This window comes from Hypanus sabinus, chromosome 9, assembly GCF_030144855.1.
Source record: "Hypanus sabinus isolate sHypSab1 chromosome 9, sHypSab1.hap1, whole genome shotgun sequence".
Classification (NCBI taxonomy): Eukaryota; Metazoa; Chordata; class Chondrichthyes; order Myliobatiformes; family Dasyatidae; genus Hypanus; species Hypanus sabinus.
In genome coordinates, this window is record NC_082714.1 from 45,285,360 (window position 1) to 45,308,346 (window position 22,987).

A 22,987-nucleotide genomic window follows, 5' to 3' on the forward strand; every position below is an offset into this window, starting at 1 on the left:
GACGGAGCAGCTTTCTTAGTCAAGGTCTTTCTTCTTAAGCATTGACCACATACTTTAGTCTTGTGTTCCACATCAGCAGCCATCTTAGGCCAATAGAGCTGGCTTCTGAGTCAATCCAGGGTACGATCAATACCCATGTGACCAAAGTCATTGTGAAGACTCTTAAGTACATCAGATTGAAACTTGTTAGGTAAAAACAGCTGGTATGTTGTTTCATCTCTGGTTAATCTTTTTCTCTCTTTTAGCTCTGTCACAACCACGCATTTGGCAGCGCAGTAGATACGGCAATTGTGCTTGTGAATATGCACGAGTCAGCAAATTATTATTTTATTGTGATAGTATTTAACTCCATTCATTCCATCATAGTGTTTGTTGAGACTTGGACACAGAAACATTTCGCTGCCTGTTTGTATTCTGCCTTGCCTGAGAAACTGGACTGTCAAGTCAACTGACTGAAGGCTAGCGGTATTCATTTTATTCTTAGTTGTTCTTTTCAGCCGCAGTGTAGGCTTCGTTTTCCATTTGAGAGTTTTAGTTAATGGCCCTGTTTGGCCTAGCATTTATTGTTTTCTTTTCCCTTTAACATTGTTTGCATTAACGTCTGTGAACTATCAACCTGCTTCCACACTCACACAGTGAAGAAGTTTTTCCTCATGTTCCCCTTACATGTTTCATCTTTCACCCTTAACCAATGACTTCTGGTTGTAGTCCCCCTCAGATCTCAGCGAAAAAAGCCTGCATGAACTTATCCTTTCTATACCCCTCCTAATTTTGTATACCTCTATCAAATCTACTCTCAATCTTCTCTGTTCCAGAGAACGGACAGTAAGAAGGACTGATCACACAAATGGCAACCTGAAGTGGTGGATAAGAAAGGATACCTCTGAGGCGATAGCTGGCTAGCTTAGGAACAAAGTCCAAGACATCTACTTGAATGACCTAACAGATGAATGATAATCCACTCCCATCCAGGATAAATACACATAACCAGGTCGATTACTCCTGTGAGTATAACACTCAGTACTCGTATGCTGTGCATTCAGCAACACACTCTGGTGCTGGAGGAACTCAGTGGATCAGGCAGCATCCAGCGAGGAAAATGGTCAGTTGACATTTTTGATTGGGACCTTTCATCTGGACTGGAAATAAAGATGGGGAGATGGCCAGTATAAAAAACAGTGGGAGGGGGGAAGGGGTGGAACAGTGAGGCGGTGAGGGCGGAGTGATCTAGGGAGGGAAGGGAGTAGAAATAAATTGCGACAATGAGAGATGATGGGTAGAAGTAACAAAAGATGGAAGAAAATGCAATCTGATAGGGGATGACAGTGGACCGTGGAATAAAGTGAAGGAGCTGAGGAGGGGAACAGGGAGAGGAATGCTTGTGTTATGGGTAGGTAAAGAGGGCAGGAGATGTGGTGATGGGGACTAGAGGGATAAAGGAAGGAAGAAGGGACAGAAGGGAGTGTTGATTAGAAATTAGAGAAATAGATTTGATGCCATCAGGTTGGAGACTACGAAGTAGAACAGGAAATGATGCTGCTCTAAACTATGGCTAGCCTCAACATGTTGGTGTGGGAATGCAAAGTGAAACTGATATAAATGGCTTTCAGGACAAAATAGATGGTGTGGTGGACAGACTGAAGATGTTGAACGAAGCAATCCCCCAATCTGCATCGGATCTCACTGATGTAGAGGGGGCCACACAGGAGTACACAGTGCAATAAACAACACTGATGGATTCACGTGCAAAGAATTGCCTCACCTGGAAGGGCTGTTTGAGGCACTGAAAGGTGGTGTAGGGTGAGTTGTATAGGTGCGTGGCCAAGTGGTTAAGGCGTTCGACTAGTGATCTGAAGGTCGCTAGTTCGAGCCTTGGCTGAGGCTGCGTGTGTGTCCTTGAGCAAGGCACTTAATCACACATTGCTCTGCGACGACTCGGTGCCAAGCTGTATGGGTCCTAATGCCCTTCCCTTGGACAACATCGGTGGTGTGGAGAGGGGAGACTTGCAGCTTGCGCAACTGCCGGTCTTCCATTAAAAAAAACCTTGCCCAGGCTTGCGCCCTGGAAACTTTCCAAGGCGCAAATCCTTGTGTTACAATGAGGTGTAACACATTGTGCGGTTGAAGGCATAAGTGCTTGTTGGGGGTTGATGGGGAGGGGCAAGTGTAAAAGGGGGTCACGGAGAGAGTGATCCTCTGCAGAAAGCAAAGAGAGGGAAGAGGAGAGGGTGTGCCTGTTGTTGGGATTCTATTGGAGATGGCAGAAGTTGTGAAGAATTATTCAGTACATTGGAGGTTCTTGGGTTGTTAAATGAGACAAGAGGAACTCTATTCTCTTCTTCACTGTGCTCTCATAATTTCTTCAGTCTGCTGAAGAAATTATATTTTTGGAAATATTATACGATATTAGTTTGAGTAAGGAATGTATTTCAGTAAGTATGATATCGTGTACATGTGGCATTCATCACTTACCTCTGGACTGTACTCTAAGTACTGAGGGCATGCTGTAATCCGTCAGCCAGCAGGTGGCATGAAGTCTAGAAGAACAAACATTTTCAACGAACCATAGGTCTGTGGCCATAAATCTCATTAAAACCTTCACTGGAGTGTAAAATAGTGGTAGCAGTATGATGATTAAAGGGGAATAGCAAGTATAAACTTGAACAAGCACGATTTTAAACAAAACCATCTGTGTCTTCAAACTGCGTCTTTTGCCTAAGCCTCTCTGGCAAAACAATTCTCAACGGAGCAGGCGTGAAAGATCTGTGTGAGCATGCTGTATTCTGTTTTACCACTACACGAGAAAAGCCTTTGACTCTGCCCATCAGATCAATATCTTGTATGCTAAAAGATGAAAAGGTGAACACTAAATCTCCCAATCTACCTTATGGTGGCCCTTGCAACTTTATTTGTCTACCTGCACTCTCTTTCTCTATATCTGTAAGACTTTTATATTCTGCTTTCAAGTTTCCTTTTTACTGCTTTGATATAGAATGATTTGCATGTATCGCACACAAACAAAAGCTCTATATTGGTTTATAAGACTATAAGGCCATAAGATATAGGTGCAGAATTAGACCATTTGGCTTATTGCATCTGCTCAGCCATTTCATCATAGCTGATCCATATTCCCTCTCAGCCCCAATTCCCTGCCTTCTTCCTGTATCCTCCCGTGCCCTAGCTAACTAAGAATTTGTGAACCTCTGACTTAAATATACCCAATGACTGGCCTTCACAGACACATGTGACAATGAGTTCCACAGATTCACAACTCTCTGGCTAAAGAAATTCCTCCTCATCTCAGTTCTAAAAGGATGCCCCTCTATTCTGAGTCTGTGTCCTCTGGTCTTAGACTCCCCCACCATAGGAAACATCCTCTCCACATGCACTCTATCGAGGGCTTTCGACTGTGTTATGAAGTGTTAATAATAAATTAATACAGGAAGTGGAGTAACTGCAACAGGGTCTAAACGTGGATTCCTGTGTAATCAAATAACACATAAGCTATACAGGTAAATTAAAGCACATTTCCCCATGACCCTTTCCTGATTCAAACAAGTTTTATTGGGCTGAGTGATGTGTTATTCAGAACAAAGTGAGGAGGTGAGTTGTCGGAGGAGGGGAGTAGTGAAGCAGTGAGTGGTGGGAAGGGAGGGAAGAGGTAAGCGCTTGTGAGCTGAGAAACAGATGTTATGGTGTGAGCTGTTTTGAGTGCACGCAGGATGATGGGGTGGAGGGTTGAGTATGCTTGGCTACAGTAGTGGTGGTAATTGTTGAAATGTTGCTGAGAATCTTTCTCAGCTGAACAGTCATTCAATGATGTACGTAGTCCTTGTGAAAACCACTCTTGAAAAACTGTGCCAGATTCGATGGAAGTCAAACCTCAGGCCTGTCTTCTAACGCTCACACGGACAACAAATAAACTTGTTGATACTTTTGCATGCATCCAAGTTTTCCGAACAAGAATTAGTTTTTCCTTTCCTTTTACCAGTTATAATGGTTTTCTGAGAATAGGTTTTGTCAGAAATGGGAATGAAAAATGAGACATTCAGGACCTTATGTTCTTACTGCATTATGCTACCAACATCAAAGATCCACAGTTGTAAGAGAACATACAGTTCTATCCAACGCTGATTCAAGCTTCAAATGACTTTTCTTTGGCTTTGCTGCCATCTTATTGACATTTAGATCAAACAAGATTATCGCTTTTTTTTGTCAGCTATAAATAGGTTTCAGATAGAATTAGTTATTTATATTTCACTGACAATTGAAAACAATTTCTCTCACAGCTCACTTTTACCAATGAACAGCTAATGGGTTAAAAGAGGGGTCTGGTTTGCTGGGTTTGCTGTTAGAGTCAAGGATCAACCATTTCTGACATCCATGATAATTCTTTACCGAACCAGCCTCTCTGATAACAAGTCCATCCAGTAGAAGTAGGAATCCCTGACACATTTTGTTGGAATATAACTTACAGACACTCAGTTGGCAACCTAATTCATTTCAGCCAAATAGAAATGTTATCATGGTTGAACTGGGAAATAACTTTTCTATTTTCTGCTAAGGGGATGGGAAGCAATTGAATTTTGGCACACTCCTGGCAAACTATTCCATAACTCTCTAAATATTGTTTCTGCTGTGCAAACACCACAAACAAATGCTTTTATTAACAGTTGCTTACAGAAATGTTAACTTCCCTAACACAAAATTCAAAAACGCAAGATTGTCAAAAGCATTATTACCATCCCAATGAAGTTTATTCGTCCCAGGTGGATGCATACCTTAAGGGTTTGTAAATCCCCAGAAATGTCATGCACCCATAAGTTCACCAAGCTCTGTGCTGACAACGGGACGGGGTGAGTAGGGTTTGTGACTTGTGGATGATATTCAGAAGATGGATTGCAAACATTGAATATAAAGAATTTTCCTCTGTGTCATGGTCCGGATCGGTTCCCTTTTAAATTTAGTTAAGTTACGTTATGATCCGGACCATTGACTCCTTGTTTCCTTCTACTTCTGTTTCACGTGTCCCTTGAGCTTGGCCATTAAGGTAATCTACTCTCGACCTGAACCGGCAGCTTATAAACCCCTGGCTTTAGCAGTTCGGGGCGAGAGTGTTAGGAAGCATTAGCAAGTCGCCATCGCTACCGCAAGCCAGAGTTATCTAGCCCACATCGGAGTGCCAGCAATTCGTCTTCCTTCGCCAGAGTGGGTCTGGGCAAGGTCAAACTGCCAGGGGTGAGTTGAAGGCGGAGTCCTGACTCAATGTTCATGCCCCTTGTCCGTGTCTGTCCCTCGAAGAAGAGTCCCGGCTCGGTGCCTGAGTTGAAGGGGGAGTCCTGGCTCGACGTTTCTGTCCTGTGTTTGAGTGTCCACGTTCTGGCTGCAGCGATCCATGGCATCCACGTTCTGGCTGCGGCGAATCAAGGTCCTAGTTTCCAAGGATTGCGGCGATACAAGTTCCCAGTCTCCAGGTCCAAGGTCCGTGGCGATCCATGTTCCCAGTCTCCAGGTCCAAGGTCCGCGGCGATCCATGTTCCCAGTCACCAGGTCCAAGGGCCATGGCGATCCAAGTTCCATTGTCCAGGTCCAAGGACCTTGTAACACTCTGCCTTTTGACTAAAACCACATTGGCAATGATCTTAACTTTCATTTCTAGGGTGGTAAATTGACAGGCCAAATTCTCCACCTCTTTTGGAACTCATCAAATTTCCAATGGAAAAAATGTGGGACTGGTGGTGTAGTGAATGTTGATCCGCCCTGTTAGTTCCTTTAAATTAATGAGTAGAGAACAGATAAACATACTAACATAGGAATATCGAATTAGGTGGGTGAGTAGCAACTTGCCCACTTAATCTTGTTCCAGCATTAAATAACATCATGGTTGATCTGATTGTAACTTCAGATATTAACCCCATCAAAGAATAGTATCATCAAAACATGATAGAACTCTTCGGGCTATCCACACCAGAGGCTAAAGTCCAAGGCAAATTGAACATTAATGTTATAAAATAAATTGGTTTATTGACAGTTGCAAATAGAATTTATAATTGTGTTTTGTTGCATTTTACAATACACAGTGATAAAACTGCACTGGATCATCTTGGTAGATACTAGACGGCTTACCATGTTAAAATAAAAGCCAATTGTCCTGGAAATTTAGTATTTGTAGTTTTTAAACTGTAGCCACTTGTAAACCACTGTCAACTAAAATAATTCCTTTATCTAATGTGCACCAGTCTCTTTAATTGTTGAATAAATTGGTCAACAGGAAGACTCCTTTCCAAACAACTCTTGAAAGCTCCTGAGAAAAGGAAGTATTTTCCATGACTGAGATTAATTAGTCAAGTCTTTACTGGGATAGATTAATTGCTTTATTTGTTAGAGAAGAATTTCATCAAATTCTTGGCCATGGTTCAAAGCATCAGGCAATGTTACTTTGTTGGTAGGAAGTAATTATTAAGTTTGTTGGACATATCCTGCCTGAAGTTTTGTATATTCCTCTTTTGCAAAGTCATGCATATGACATATATTAAACTTCTACTGTTCACATTACCTCTGCCTGCCACCTCTCTTCCCCTTTTAAACTGATGCCTGTTATTTACTCATATGATACAACAATTTCATGCACTTAATAGTTTCCATTTGTACAAACTTTCTTCAAATTGTTGAGGTGTGGTGACAGGTGAGGTGCCGGACGATTGGACGATAGCTAATGTTGTTCTGCTGTTTAAGAAAAGCTCAAAAAATAAAACAGGAAATTATTGGCTGTGAACCTAACATCAGTTCTGGGAAAGTTATTGGAAGGTATTCTAAGAAACAGAGAAACATAGAAAACCTACAGCGCAATACAGGCCCTTCGGCCCACAAAGTTGTGCCGAACATGTTCCTACCTTAGAAATTACTAGGCTTGCCTATAGCCCACTATTTTACTGAGATCCATGTACCTATCTAAAAGTCTCTTAAAAGACCCTATCATATCTGCCTCCACCACCGTTGCCGGCAGCCCCTTCCATGCACTCACCACTCTCTGAAACCCCTGACATCTCCTCTGTACCTACGCCCCAGCACCTTAAACCTGTGTCCTCTTGTGGCAACCATTTCAGCCCTGGGAAACAGCCTCTGACTATCCACACGATCAATGCCTCACATCATCTTATACACCTCTATCAGGTCACCTCTCATCCTCTGTCACTCCAAGGAGAAAAGGCCAAGTTCACTCAACCTATCCTCATAAGGCATGCTCCCCAATCCAAGTAACATCCTTGTAAATCTCCTCTGCACCCTTTCTATGGCTTCCACACCCTTCCTGTAGTGAGGTGACCAAAACTGAGCACAGTACTCCAAGTGGGGTCTAACCAGGGTCCTGTATAGCTGCAACATTACTTCTCTGTTCCTAAATTCAATTCCACGCTTGATGAAAACCAATACACCATACATCTTCTTAATGATAGAGTCAACCTGCGCAGATGCTTTGAGCGTTCTATGGACTCGGACCCCAAGAACTCTCTGATCCTCCACACTGCCAAGAGTTTTACTATTAATACTATATTCTGCCATCATATTTGACCTACCAAAATGAACCACTTCACACTTATGTGGGTTGAACTCTATCTGCCACTTCTCAGCCCAGTTTTGCATCTTATCAATGTCCCACTGTAACCTCTGACAGCCCTCTACACTATCCACAACACCTCTAACCTTTGTGTCATCAGCAAACTTACTAACCCATCTTTCCACTTCCTCATCCAGGTCATTCATAAAAATCACGAAGAGTAAGGGCCCCAGAACAGATCCCCGAGGCACACCACTGGTCACCGACCTCCATCCAGAATATGACCTGTCTACAACCACTCTTTGCCTTCCGTGGGAAAGCCAGTTCTGGATTCACAATGCAATGTCCCCTTGGACCCCGTGCCTCTTTACTTTCTCAATAAGCCTTGCATGGGGTGCCTTATCAAATGCCTTGCTGAAATCCGTATACATTACGTCTACTGCTCTTCCTTCATCAATGTGTTTATGGACCAGCTAGATGAGTATTTGGATATTAGGGATTGTCAATATGGTGTTGTGTGTGGTAGGTCATGTCTAACCAACCTTATAGAGTTTTGTTTGGAAGTTACCTGGAATGCTGATGAAGGCAAGGCAGTGGATGTTGTCCACATGGGCTTTAGCAAGGCCTTTGACAAGGTCCAGCTTGGGAGTCTGGTCAAGAAGGTTCAGTCACTTGGCATTCAGGATGAGGTAGCCAATTGGCTTAGCTATTGGCTCTGTGGGAGAATCTAGAAGGTGGTAGACGCTCTGACTGGTGGCCTGTTACTAGTGGTGTGCCGCAGGGATCTGTGCTGGGCCCTTTATTGTTTGTCATCTATATCAATGATCTGGATGATAATGTGGTTAACTGGATCAGCGCATTTGCAGATGACACCAAGTTTGGGGACGTAGTGGACAGTGGGGAATTCTTTTATGGCTTGCAGAGAGATCTGCATCAGCTGGAAAAATGGGCTGAAAAATGGCAGATGGAATTTAACATGAACAAGTATGAGGTTTTCCACTTCAGCAGGACCAACCAGGATAGGTCTCACCCAATGAACAGTAGGGCATTGAGGAGTACGGTACAACAAAGGGATCTGGGAATACAGGTCCATACTTTGTTGAAAGTGATGTCACAGGCCGAGTCGTAAAGAAAGCTTTTGGCACATTGGCCTTCATAAATCAAAGTACTGAGTACAGGAGATGGGATGTTATGTTGAAGTTGTATAAAACAATGGTGATAAGGTCTAATTTGGAGTATAGTGCAGTTTTGGTCACCTACCTACGGGAATGATGTAAACAAGATTGAAAGAGTACAGACAAAATTTACAAGGATGATACTGTGACTGGAGGCCCCAAGTTATAAGAAAATATTCAATAGGTTAAGACTTTATTCTTTGGAATGTAGAAGGTTGAGGGGAGATTTGATAGAGGTATATAAAATTATGAGGGGTATAGATAGGGTAAAGGCAAGCAGGGTCTTTCCACAGAGGTTGGGTGGGACAACAACTAGAGGTCGTGGGTAAGGGTGAAAGGTGAAAAGTTTAATGGGAATATGAAGAAGAACTTCTTCACTCAGAGGGTTGTGAGTGTGTGGAACAAACTACTAATGCATACATGCAAGTGATGCACATGAGCTTGATTACAACATTTAAGAGAAGTTTGGATGGGTACATGGATGGTACAGGTATGGAGGACTCTGGTCTGGCTGCAGGTTGAATGGGCTAGAGAGTTTAAATGGTTTGGCACAGACTAGATGAGCCAAATGGCCTGTTTCTATGCTGTACTGTTCTATGATTTTATGACTCTAAATTCTCACATCTTTCAACAGAAACAAGGAACAATGTTTCTTTCTTAAGTTCCTTAGTCCACACTGAATTTGGCTCCACCATAGGTACAACTTGTGAACAGAAATTGCATTGAAGAGCCTCAGATTAAAATCTGCTGGCTGTTAGGTTAAGCTCTTTATCTTCAAACACTTTGAGGGATTGAAGGGTAGGGTTTATTATAGTGGTCACAAACGAGTCAATCGTGATCTACCGGTCGATCTTTTGGACTTTCCCAGTAGATCCCAAAAAAAAGAAAAATAAATACACAGATACATTATGCCTGATAAACCTTCTGATGCAAATATGTAGTAACTTCTGCTTTGAAAAAGGACCACTGGAGAACTTCATGCCCAAAAGGAACAACTTTATCTCGGATGGTAAAACGATATTCGCACGCAGAGGTTTTCACTAATGCACACTGGGCAGAAAAGACCGGAAGGAAAACCCTGCAACCCCGGAAACAATCTCTCTTTGCAAACAGTTTTACCATGATCCTAATTGGTATTAACTTATCTTTATAATGCCCACAGTACAACATTTCTCCCCCTTTAAATTCCAACATTCCCCAAATGTGAAGGAATGGCAAACGAAAACAGTGGTGTCATTAGCTTGCGTACTCCTAAAACTTATACTAGTGTCTCGGTAACAGTTTACCAATACCAGGAAAGTTGGGGAGGTGAAATCGGATTTGAAGGTTCTGAGGATGTGGATTGCAAGTGTTAAAGGACTTGTCACTCTGTGAATATTTCACGACAGTTCGACGAATCCCTGGATATAATGCAAACAGCTCAGCTTGTCATTATTTGTCAGAATGGCTTTCCTGGATTTTACAACAGGGGACTTCCTCACTCTTCTGCACTTACAGGAGAGAAAGAGAGGTGAGGATATTTACAATGAGTTAAAAAAATGTCCGTGAAAATGACATCCCTATTCATAAACTGGTGGCAATTACTGCTGATGGGGCCCCAGCGATGTGCGATGTGCACGTTGGTTTTATAGCACTGTGCCGTAATGACCCTGATTTTCCCGACCTCCTGGATTGTCACTGTGATTCATCAGCAGGCCTTGGCTGGGAAGGTCATGGACTTTTCTCATGTAATGACACTGGTGGTCAAACTGATAAACTCGATTCGAGCAGAAGTGCTTCAGCACCGCTTATTCAAGGCGTTATTGGATGAGCTCGATTTGCTATGGCCTGTTTGATATGCTAGATACAGTGTTTCCTTGGTTGAATTAATTTGAAAATTTAACAAAAGCATTTTATGTAATTAAAATACAATTAGTCCAAATAAAAGGACTCAAGTTTGAAGTACAATCTGAGCTGTTTTTTTCTCTAAATGATTTAGTGAGTTGATCTTGCCTTTCACTAAGGGATCTTGGGCTTAAAAAAGTTGGTGACCACTAGTTTATTAGATCAATTTGTCCAGGACTAGCTGGGCAGTCCCTGTAAAACTATAATAAAATAGTTCTGAATTGAAACTCCTTTTACATCCTTAAGTTACCTTAAATATTTTGCCCTCCCCTGCTCCAATCAATATGACAGCTACCACTTTTCATTAATTCTATGAAGCACTCATTGGGGACAAGGCTGTGCTCACTGAACCTGCGGTGTCCCAACCCCAACACTCACCCAGTGCATTTTCTAACCACATGATCTTTGGTCATCTACTGATCACTCACAACCCTTCCAGTACATGAGTGCCAATGTTCACCCATACCTGTGGCAGGGCAGGAACTGTTACACATCCAGTTTTGTTCTTTGCATGTAGGTTTTGGGGAGATGGAGTGGGGTTTGCTGCTGAACACTATGTTCAATTACGAGCTAATGGGAATAGTATTTGTGATTTATTATCATCTCTTACTCTGAGACCCTTGAAATAAAAATATTTGGAATTGCATAGGATATATCTGTATGAAATTCATTTTCAACTTTTACCAAAAGCGGTTAGATTGTCCATACTCCAGACCCAATCACAGTGTTGCAAGACCTGGATCATTAACAGCCGCAATTCTCAATAGTATGATGCAAGCACAAGTGATTTTGGTACTGCATCAAGCAATTAAATTATTCAAGACGTTTTGAAGCCACATACAAAAGAGCCAACAGCTCCTTCAGGAAATATTCATTGCTGAGTAACTAAGATGACTCATTACAATCCGTCAGGTAAATAAATAGAGTGTAAGACTGGCCCTGTGTTAATTGTGGCTGCAGATTTGCACTGTGGCCTTCAGAGATGGGCAATCACTCCTGCTCTACTAGTCTTGTCCAAATCCCCAAAAAGTGGCATAGTCAGTTCTGGACTGAGACTGCAGTTGGTTCTGGTTGCAGTAGGGCCTTTTACTCCTGGATATCTCAAGGAATCAGACTTGCATGAACAATGTGAATTGAGTGTAAGCACAGCAGATTTTCCTGATGCTTCATCAGGGAATTCATTGTATCTGATGAGGTGTTACTGAAATCATAGTTACAGAGGTGCTAGTCCACAGTCTACATTGGGTATAAAAAGGTAAATTGTTGGGTATAAAAAGCTCTTCATTAGCAATCCCAGAGTAACTCTGGAAAGTTGCTCTAAAGCTATAAACTCAACAAGAATTAAATAAGTGTTTGCAGATACATACATCTTTCAAAGACAGTGAAGTACTTTCGAAAGTGAAGTAGATGTTATATGGGAACCACCCATGCCAAGTTCCCAGACAGAAAATCATCCTTAAAATATGTGAATTCATGGACAAATGTTGTCCTGGATGCTCAGTTTGACTTCTATGCCCTTCTTCAGGGTAGAGCCTTAGAGTTTTGATTTTTAACATTTACTTCAGAGAGCTTAAATTTACCTTTTCATCAAGAACATCTCCAAATGTGCGGGACTTCCTCCCAGCTTCACTTTTATGGAAATTCCAGTTAGTATGATGGATATTCACAATCCAGTGCCAGGGGATCTTCCTTTTTCTGCCAAATCCATCTTTCTAATATAGCAGCTGAAATTTCTAGAGATCAAAAGATTTTTTAAGAAAGATAAGCTTCCAACCAATATTCTTTTTGTGCTTCTTCTCATAAACAAGAGACAATCTTCAGCTCTTAATATGAATAGCAAGTTAAAAGAACAGTATTGCTTACAAACACACTGTCTATAGAACACAGATGCTAGTCGCAGCACCTGGAATGTCTTCTGAAGAGTTACAGTGTGGGACAATGGGGTTACTTTATTGGGCTTGTTTAAAGTGAGACGACATGGCTAAGTTATGTAGTTCAAGAAACCTCTCATGCCAGATTGATACTATCATTTAACACATCAAATAGCTGATCTGTTAATAGTTGGAAGGTTTGTGTGCTAAGAGAGTCAGCTTCACAGCATTAGTTGTAGGACCTGGAAACTCTGTCTGCAGAAGCTTTTAGCTTGTTTGTATCTGAGAAAAAATATCATGTATGTGTGAAGTCACCCAAGTGGCAGAAAAACAGTATAAATGTAGAGTGAAGTTCAGCTTATTAGGAATGGTCCAGGAACATCAAGAAGAATGACAGAAGTACAGGATGAACTAGAATCCATTCCTCTGCCTTTGATTTCTGGGATGAATGATTCGTTCACCTGCATCATTGTTGTGTTTTTAGCTTATTGGAATTGTATTTCTACTTTGGAAATCCTTTGTGTTTTAGAAATTGTTTGTAATTTGGAAATCTTATTTTTTAAGGGAGAAAACCTCTGTGATTTTTAAATGTGCATTGAGAATTTTGTCTGGATTTAAAGGTGTATCACTAAAAATAAATGAACTTTGTTAGCTGGGAATATTTCCTCTTTGGTAGAGGAGTGACCCATTGCTCAAATAATGTGCACTAGCAGCTAACTTCGCCATACAGGTGTGGAAGAATAAAGGATTATTTCTCTGATAGTGCCAGAGTTGCTAGTATATTTCCATTATGACCCTTAAAATTAGGAAAATGTGTAACTTCCCGATTCTTCTAGTGTTGCTAAAATTATGCACGTAGTCAGCCATGACATCTGGCCAAAGGGTCAGCAAAAGGCTTAATGAACTAAGTAACTAACTTGCATTTTTCTATTTGAACTTTGTAACCTAATAAACTAATGTCCCAGGATTACAGCAGTCTTTTGTAATCAGAATGCAGCCCTAAGTGCAGAGAAGAGAAACATATGACTTAGTTATTGTCTGTTCTATAATTAAAAACACATTGTTCTATGGATATATCTATTTGCTCCTGTTTTCCTGTGTGGCTAAAGTGTAGTTAAGACTAAAATTACAAACATCTTCATTCTGTACTGTAAAAAAGAATACAAAATGGAACTTTCCACTGCTTATTTGGAGTCCGGAATGCCATGATTGTGAGGTGGACTGCATCTGAAAACCTAGCATCAGATTCTACCTGCAGTATCTTGTAAATAAAGTGGGTTTGATCCTAGTTTTCCTGGAGTCTGTGTTTATTTGTTCAATCAAAATAGTTAGTTTTGCAAAAGATTTGGCGACGAGGATGGGATCACTTTTATATGGGGTCCAGCGAAGCATTATAATGTGAATTGCTGTGATCTTGAGAAGCAAGATCAGTGAACAAAACTAATAGATGAGGGGAGAACCATAATACTGTGAGTTACTGTATTCACTGGAATTCAGAAAAATGAGGGGTGACCTAATTGAAACCTATCAAATGTTAAAAGGCCTCGATGTGGAGAGGATGCTTCCTATGGTGGCAGAGTCTAGGACCCAAGGACACAGCCTCAGAATAGAGGGGTGTCCTTTTAACACAGGGTTGAGGAGGAATCTCTTCAGCCAGTGAGTGGTGAATCTGTAGAATTCATTGCCACAGGAGGCTGTGGAGGCTAAATCTTTATATATATTTAAGACAGAGGCTGATGAATTCTTGATTGGTCAGGGAATGAAGGAATATGTGGAGAAATCAGGAGACTGGGGCCGAGAGCGAAACTGGATCAGCCATGATGAAATGGCAGAGCAGACTCAATGGGCCAAATGACCTAATTCTGCTCCTATATCTCATGATCTTATGGTCTATTGAATTACCCAACTGTATAAAAACTGTGTTTAAGCTGTTGGCAATGTGAAAGCTCCACTGAAATCTGAAGGTCATTCCTCCATAAAATCATTAGCTGGCAGCCTCTCTCTACTGTTTGGTAAATATTGCTGCATAATCACAAAATGTTCGTCATAAATTTGTTTGAACAGACATATTCTGCTGATAGACGTACAGATGTGGCCTTATGAGTGCTGGAAGTAACTCCCAATGATTAATCTGTGAAAGGTCATTTCAAAGCAATGACTAATCCATTTTGCATTTCACACCAAGTTCTTCATTACCAGGTCAAACAACTCCTGAAATAAGACTTTCTTTATTCAGGGAATAGGAATGCATTTATCACTCTTTGCCACTATATCACAGATATAAATAATGTTATCATCTTTACTGTAAAAATAAGCAGCTTTGTGGAACTGTTAATCTTTACAATGTAACCAGAACATAAAATCAGGCTTTTTGCTGAAAAAAACTTAAAGGCACTGGATTTCTTTTACAGCCAAAATATACTTATTTGCACACATCTTTAATATAATAACAAAGCATAATGGAAAGCTTGGTTGTTGGTTTCATATTTAATTACATATATATACACACACACATAATTAATTTGCCACGGATACGAAAATGAATCCTTGAAAAAGCTGAATTTGGGTTTAAAAAAATCATTAAGAGTGTTATGCGTTTTGTTGACAGAATCATTCTCTTAAATGGGATCATAACAAGTGGGACTGATTGAATGAGCATCAGACCTGAAAGAACTATTTTTTTACAATTACAAACAGCTGCAGACAAGTCTGGTGCAGAGGTGAGGGGAAAAGCAGAGGAAGGGCAAGAGCCCCCTGCTGTATACCAGGCCGGACTTTTCCTACCATACTGAGATAATGATTTGGACAAAGCAATTCTAGCGATTCCTGATTCTGATGTCAAAAGGGATCCCAGTCACACGACAAGGACCTCTTGAGGCAGCCAGTGATTGCAACATGCAGATTAGAACTGACTTACACATGAAGCGACAATATTTTCTGCACATGTGACCATTGGACACCAATGCTGTGCCATGATATAAAAACTTTCATTGCTTTCTCATTGTTGCTCCCTGCGTGATGTGCTCCTAGTGAGCCACCAACGAAGGTCCAAGTTTCCAGCCACAATGTCCAATGCATAATGGCAGTGGAGGAAATTTGCAGTGTGACACCTGTGACATCATCAGGTACATGACTGATGGAACAAAGGTGTCACAATCAGATTGGAATGGCATTTTATAGGGTTATAGAAAGATGGAGAATAGAAATAGATCTCTTGGGCCCAAATACCAACAGTCAACTGCCTATTTTTACAGTCAACCACCTATTTTTATATTCATCCTATCTTCCCAATTCTATCTTCCTGTCAACTCCCTTGCTGACTCTACCATACTCCTCCACACTGAGGCGACTTACAGTGGCCAGTTATTATGCAAACCTACGCATTTCTGGGAGGTGGGAGGAAACTGAATTACCTGAAAGAGAGCTGTGAAGTCACAGGTAGAACTTGCAAACTACACAAGGTCAGAACGGATTGAGGCTGGGTCAGAAGAGCTGTGAGACCATGCTACTAGCTATGCCTCCCAAGCCTGTTGTTCTGTTCTCCCAAAGGATCTAGTAGATTTCTGATTTAAAGTCTATGCCTCAGAATCTGCATCTGGAAACCCAGCATTAGGTTCTACCTGCAGAATGACAAACCGAGTTCTCTTTCACCTCACCTTTTTCGCCTTGCTTGTTGGCTCTTAAGTTGTTGAACATTCTGTCCTTCATCTTACACTGGAAAATTAGAAACTTCCTCCAATTTAATTTGAGGAAGACTGAGTTGAATTCTTTATGTCACAATTATAGAGTACATTGCATTCCTTAAATATTGCCCCTTTTCCACTCTCTAGCAACTGTCTGAGGGCAACTTGGGCAATATGACCCCACAATGGGCTTTCAAGATACCCATAGCTTTAGAAATGCTATTTCTGTTTCATTTAACACTATCTATGCTTGGTTCTTCTGCTCCTGAAATCCTCCTTCATTGTTCTGTAATCTTAAATTTTCATTGTGTTGTTGGCTGACTATACAATATGTCACAAACATTCTTCACTCTATAAACAGGAGCTATCCATTATAATGCTACCCATGCTTTAAATTTAAACAACTCCTGTTTAATTACCACCTCTAAGCACTTTCCAAAATATTGGCTCTCTGTTAAACAGAAAAATGATTTTGGTTGTCCTATGCTAAGTGTAGACCTGAAACATCAACGATTACTATCAATATATTATAGGCTCATTCCTCCCCATCAGTGGCAATATGTACGTGAAATGGCTGACTCAAGAAGGTAACATTTATCATCAAAGATTTTCACCATCGGAGCTTTGGTATCTTCATGTAGCTACCATTGGGCAGGAGGTAAAGGAGCCTAAAGTTTTGCACCACCTATTTCAAGAGCAGATAACTTTCAATCTTCCAGTCTATGAACCAACCTGTACAACCCCAATCCTAACTCAGTATAATCACTTTGATCACATTGAACAACAATGAACTTGTTTGTATTTGTTTTAATTGTGCTCTTTCTTGTACAATATATGTTGTTAATTTATGTTTTTGTTCTGGACATTGTGTATTTGATGCTAACATCCAGAACAAGCCTTATAAGCTGATGAGAATTAACAAAATCTTCTGTTGATAAATTAAATTGCCGCAAGTCGGCTTATCATTGCATCTGTGCATAAGTGTACTCGTTCTAATAAAACAAATTTGACTTTGACCCTTTGCCAGCAGAGATGTTGCTAGACTTACAGAATACCTACAGAGGTTCTTTGCTGCAGATTTCATCATCTGCTTTCTCTTGTTCCAACACAATTTCAAAATTTTCATTCTTATTCTCATTTCACTTCTTGTTCATCTGTTTCAGAGTTAATGTTAACTCTCTTAAAATTCAGCTGCTATGACCTTTAGATCTTGAATTCTGTCCATGAACCACTGCACCTCTCTATTTCACTCTGGTCCTTGAAGATCCTTCTTAAAGTTTACCTCAAGGTTAATATCTCCTATGCACCCAAGTTTCAGATGTTGGCTAATAGCTACTATGTTAGGAACTTAGTAATGCTTACCTACTTTGAAATTGCAATATAAATACAAGGCCTCTGTTAAGAACTAATTCAAACAATTAAGTGCAAGATTGAGAACAAATTCTGTATTAAATAAGGAGGTAAAATAGAAGAATAAAATCAGCAGTGATCAAAAGCATCAAATGTAGCCCTTGAAATCTATAGGATGGCTACTTTGAGTTGATATCTTCAATATTTTCTGCAATATATTCAACAATTACTGCTCTCTGTGTAGAAAAGAAGTACTTTAACTGGGTTATTTTGGTAAGTAACTTATCAACAGAAGATTTTGTTAGTATTCATCAGCCTATTAGGTTTATTAACACATCACAATCTGCCTGGTTATGATAAAAGTAGTTATAAGTAATTTATGACATAACTGAGACAAGTATCGGTCATCTCTTTAATGCTAACTTGAAGGATTTACTCTTGATGTGTCATAAAGTTTCTTTCCAATTAGTCTTCTTGATGAGTTTTAACCTGGAATAGGGTCACTTGGGATATACTTCCAAAATGAAGGTGGAAGGAGAAAAAACGAATTTAGAGATTAATTGTAGTTCTGGAAATATCAAGCATTTATAGTGATTAAACACTAACAATTCTTGCATGTCTGCTTTTGTTTCATGTTAAGTAATAATGGCTCCAAGCCGACTTTACATTAAACTGTTTCTAGCATTAAGATAAGATGTGAGATATTTACTCTGAGATCAAAGCGCGCAATGCTCCAATCCTGTAAAATAAACTTTAAAAAAGACTTAGCATTTGAAATAAGGCCACAAAACTTTTCTGCCACCATGGTTTCTCTGGAGATGGTTTGTTATACCTGCTAAATCACTGGGAATTTATCCTTTCATATGACATCGATTTATTTCAAAAGTATATTTATAAGTAGAAATAAATCAACAATATGAATGCAAACAGAAATGCTTCATTTTTGTCTGATCCACATTAGATGATGGTTGTGCACATAAAAGCAAAATATAAAAACTACTTGGGAGCAGCACTAGTTATATTTTCCTCCAAGTTTGAAAGGGTTCCACATCAACATATCAATTCTATTAATTTGTCTGTTGACATGTTTTCCCTGAATAAAAGAGCTCTGACTGTAGTTCAGTGAGGCTTGGAGTCAACAAATGACTAATTATGATGACTCTCAATTGGTGGCATTTAGTTTAGAATTGTAAATGAAAATTAAACTGTAGTTAAATATTAACTTGATAATTGCTGATTTTCTGTAGTACAATGAAGACCACATTTATTTTGCAATTTTATAAATCACTTCTTTAAAAAAAATCATATAAATACAAGTTGAATTCAAGTTTTCATTTAAAAAAAAGTCTCTTATGAACTAATATTATCAGTCTGCAGGACTTCTTTGAATATTACCTTGTTTTTATCACATCATGTTACAAATACTGTATAAAACAAGCATTTATTTGTATAGGCTACTGGCATGCACAACTTGTGACTTCAGATGATATACACATTTTGAGAATAGTTTCACAAGTTCAAATAGTGAAGAAGCTGAAGGGTGGGCCTTTGACCCAATACTCAAGTGGTAGTCAAACAAGGTGTCTCACACTTAATATTTATATGGTGAGGTACAGATTATTGTGACAAATTATGGAATCAGTACAACAGGGGCAGTAAGAAGTCTACAAAGCAAATCTGTTCATTAACTGAGGGAGTGAGAGAACAACAAAGCTCAAAGTTCAAAGTAAATTTATTATCAAGTGGATACCTGTCACCATATGCAAGCATGAGATTAATCTTCTTGCCGGCTTGCACAATGAATCAAGTAATTATAATAGAATCAATGGAGGACCACAGCAGACAGTGTGCAAAAGACAACATACTGTGCAAATACAAAAAAAGAAAGATAAAAAGAAATGATAATCATCATCATAATAGTAATAATAATAAACATAAGATCAACAAATTCAAGATGATAAATGTAGAAAATGCTGAGAAAAAAACAGAAACAATCCAACACATTACAAGATCCTGTAGCAGTTTAACACAATCTGATTACTTACACAGACTCAATCAAGTGGCAAACATCATTCATTAAAGACTTGCTTTACAATACAAGCTCCTAAAAGAAATCACACCTTACTATAAATACAAGATTGATCCTGTTTTAGAGTCAAAATACCACAAATTATATTATGATCAATCAGTTATACAGATAGAATAATCCAGAATAACCATCCAGATATAATAATATAGGATACACAAACAAGGACTAATTAATCAATAGATATGGCCATTGCAAACACACATAACTACTGCTTGATAGTCACTCAGGCAAATTACCATGGTCTTTTTAGGCACAGGTCTAAGTGAAGCTTAATTAAAACAAGTGGGTACCTCAGACTGCTGAAATGAAAGATCTTAGTGAACACACCACCTAGTTGATCATCGCAGGTCTTTAATACCTGGACAGGTACCCCATCTGGGCCAGATGCTTTCTGTGGGTTCACTCTCCTGGACAATGCTCTCATGTTGGACTCAAAGACTGAAATCACAGGATCATTGGGGTTGTGAGAGTTTGTTATGATTCCTCCAATTTTTGATGTTCAAAGAGAAGCATAGAAACCATTGAGCTTATCTGGATGTAGCTCAATTTCACTTTGTAAGAGGTGATACCGTTCAAGTCCTGCCACAGCTGTCGAGCATCTTGATTAATTCAAGTTCAGTTGAGAATGGTCAAGTTGCTCATGAGAAGCCTTTCCAGAGGTTGAACTTGCACCTCTTGTAACTTCTGTGGCCACCAGACATGAGTGACTCTGGTCTGGCCCTCTGAAGATTGTGGATCTCATGGTTAATTGAGGGCTTCTGGTTAGAGAATACCCTGAATGGTTTTATGGGGACACTCTCATCTAAAGCTGTTTCTATAAACTTTGTGATGACCGTGGTGTATTCATTCAGATCCACAGCTGAGTCCTTGAACATGGCCCAGTCCTCCGACTTGAAGCAATCCCATAGTCGCTCCTCAGTCTACCTCGCCCACCTCTTTGTTGCCCTAATCTCTGGAGCCTTGCTCTTTAGCTTCTTCCTATATGCAGATAGGAGAAGGACAGACAAGTGATCAGCTTTCCTGAACAAAGAACGTGTCACCAAAAGAACTAAACTGGAGGAGTATCAAAAACACAGCCCTCAAGACTTGTGACCTTCCTTCTCGGAAAATGTCCCCGTATTAGACAATACTCTGAGGCAGCACCACCATTTGAACTCAGAGGAAGGGAAGGATGAGCATGACATGGACTTTATAATGACCTCTAGCCTCCACAGACACTGGACATACTATTTCATTACCCTCTGCTTTTTATGTGCTTATAAAATCCCTACAGATTCTTTTTGATTGTATTTCCCAGTTATTTTTCATACTTACACTTCGCTTAATTTTACTCCTTACCTTTCTTTAAATTTTTTAAGCATTTGGTTCTGATGTAAACTTCCAGTTTTGTTTTACTGCTTTCTCTATGCACTTAGCCATCAAGATTTGCGAGTCCCACCACTTTATTCATGAAAACATGTTCACTTTAAATCTCTTAAATTTGCTTCCAATTGCCTTGAGACAATGAAAAATATTTTCAAACATAACTGCATTGAAAAACAACAGCTGTTCACACTTAGTAAAAATGTTTTATCCAATTTGTTGCGCTCTCTTGGATTCCACGACTCAAATTCCATGGCAACATTCACCAACTGCTTCATTTCTCACAGAAGACCTTGAATCACATGTTGATCTGCAAATTTGTGCCTCCCAGCCATCGACTGGGGGTAGTGAGGAAGTTTATAATTTGAAAATACTGTGTTCTTAAATAATTTAAATATCTATTGAGCTGAAGGAGTTTCAAATGAAGGTGGAGTAAGTATTGGTGGATGGCACATTATCCGTGGATTACATTCAGCTAGATCGAGAAGTAGAGCTGCAATGATAATAAATTGGGGTAACATCTAGTGGAGAAAGGGAAATAAGGAAATACATGAGAAAATTCAAAGACTTTGCACATTTTACACTGGAGAGTCATACAGAGAAAGCACAGAAACTTTGTTGAAGATGAAGGTTTCTGACAAGCTCTACAATATATAAAGCATTGCTTATTAAGCAGTACTTAATCTCTAAGAGCCAGCCTGATCAAAATATTGTCATCCCCAACATGCGGATCTACAGAGCTGCAGACTTCAAATCTATAGAATTGACATCACTTGAATAAAAATAAGAATTTAAAGAAAAACAAACCTTAATCAGGGATGAGAAAGTATGGTGGAGTAGTAATGCTGGAAAAATAGTCTTTATCTGTATACGCTATATTTGGCCACAAAGGGAGGGTCGTTCTCCCTGCCAATTGCTACTTCAAAGTTTGAAAAGGGTATAACCTTCCCTGATTTGTTGAGTGAGCTCTAATCGATCTCTGAAGATTTTGCCAATGAAAATCCTGGAGCTCATAGCCTGAGACTAGAATAAAAATGACCAAACACAAAATAAAAGCTATAAAATATGTTGATGAACTACATAAATTGTTTTTTGGTTTAAGGTGGTGATTGAGTTTGTATTTGAGATAAGCATAAACGAAAAAGAAACGGTTTCCACTGACCAGTGACCAGACAGAATGGAGAAGAGGGCTGTTCATTAACACAAGTTGTTGTAATGTAGAAGGCACTGCCTGAAAGGGTAATTGAAAATGGAAGGTTGGAAGCAAATCTACCACCCACAAATGGTTACATATCCAATCAGATCATTACATTGGCATGTACAATGTCAAAAAGAGAAGGGTTACTTCATGCCCTAATGTGAACTCATGATGTCCCAATGTGCTTTTACAAAAAGCCTGTTGTGCTTTTTCAAAGAGACAAAGAAATCTCTTTGAAAACTGACCAATCACTGTTCCAACTTCACTGCTACTTTGCTGTAAAAATACTTAACTGGGAATGAAAGTGCTCACTTGAGGTATTTAACTGAATCCTATTCTGAAAACCTGGAACCCAACCAACATTTTCGATCAGGCTGAAAGTTTAGTGTTTTACTTTAGAGATGATTCCTGCCAGCCACCAGAAATGGTAAAGCAAACATTGTGAGGACACACACCTGCAATAATGAGTGTGATAGAGATAACAGGCACCAGTTCAACAACACCACACACCATTTTATTGCTCAGAAAGAGACACCGTCCAAGCCCATAAGATCTTAGCATCTGAACAACATTGTTAAGGATGCTGTAAGAAACATGGTAAGTAATAACAGTTTTTAAGTTTTAAAATAGATCATCCAAGCTCAAACTTTTAAGAGATCAAAGTGAGAAGAACATGGGATGTTCTATATTGTAAGGCATCCATGTTGTCACACATGCAATTTGGATCACTCATTCATGCACTATATTTTGTGGAGAAATCTCACATGTCAAATAATTAGACAAATTAGCATCAATTATTAATGTGCAGATCATATACAAA